The sequence below is a fragment of the Cucurbita maxima genome, unplaced genomic scaffold, assembly GCF_002738345.1.
Source record: "Cucurbita maxima cultivar Rimu unplaced genomic scaffold, Cmax_1.0 Cma_Scf00196, whole genome shotgun sequence".
NCBI lineage: Eukaryota > Viridiplantae > Streptophyta > Magnoliopsida > Cucurbitales > Cucurbitaceae > Cucurbita > Cucurbita maxima.
The window spans coordinates 1-1,041 of NW_019272212.1; positions in this window are offsets into that span (position 1 = coordinate 1).

The window sequence follows — 1,041 nt, forward strand, 5'->3', positions numbered from 1 at the left end:
TCTATTCCTTCATAGAACTTGTTGGTAATCTTGTTGAGAAACTGTAGGAATAAAATTGAAGAGAAATGGTGGAAGATTGCTCTCGAATTTGGAAGAAATCTAAGAGTAGGAGACCTATAATCTAAACATTCATTGCCTTCAATTGGGGATCGACCTTTCTCGATTCTTATTTCGTATTGTTGCTCCTACTTCAGACTTTATAGGAGATGCTTAAACCGACTTTGAGAGCTCCAGAATCTTTGTTATTTAGAAGTTGAAAGATAAATGGTGGAGGATTGCTCTCGAATTTGGAAGAAATCTGCGAGTAGGAGACCCATAATCTAAATGCTTATTGCCTTCGATTAGGGGATCAACCTTTCTCGATTCTTATTTCGTATTGTTACTCCTACTTCAGACTTTATAGGAGGAGCTTAAACCGACATTGAGAGCTCTAGAATCTTCGTTATTTAGAGATCGAACTCTCTGGATAATTTTTCGGAGATATCAACTCCGATCATAGCCTTACCGACCTTGGCCTTGAATACTAGTCGTTGGATGTGATGATCCGTGCGTGTTCGTTCTAGATCTTATCAAAATTTGGAGGAGATCCAACAGTTGAGATTTGAGTTTGAAGGATTTTGCTCGGATGGTCACTGTAGATGCTCTGATTCTAATTCTAGTGGCATTTCTCTAATTATCCATTCTTTCAGGGGTATTTTGGTAATTTTTCACTTTTCGAATATTTTATTATTATTTTTCTCGAAAAAAAATCCATAATTTTTCTACAAATTCCTCATTGCTTTTTAATATTTTATTATTATTTTTCTCGAAAAAAAATCCATAATTTTTCTACAAATTCCTCATTGCTTTTTTGATCATTTCCCCCTTATTTTGAATCTTGAGATTTCTTCTAGATAAGGAATTACAAATCCGAAATGATTTTTTATAATTGATAAAATGACTTTTTTGCCGTTTTCATTTACTTTTTCATTTCCAATCCTTTTTAAAAGGCCTTTTAACTCCTTGAAATCACTTGTTAGGGTACTCAATTGACTAAGTCCC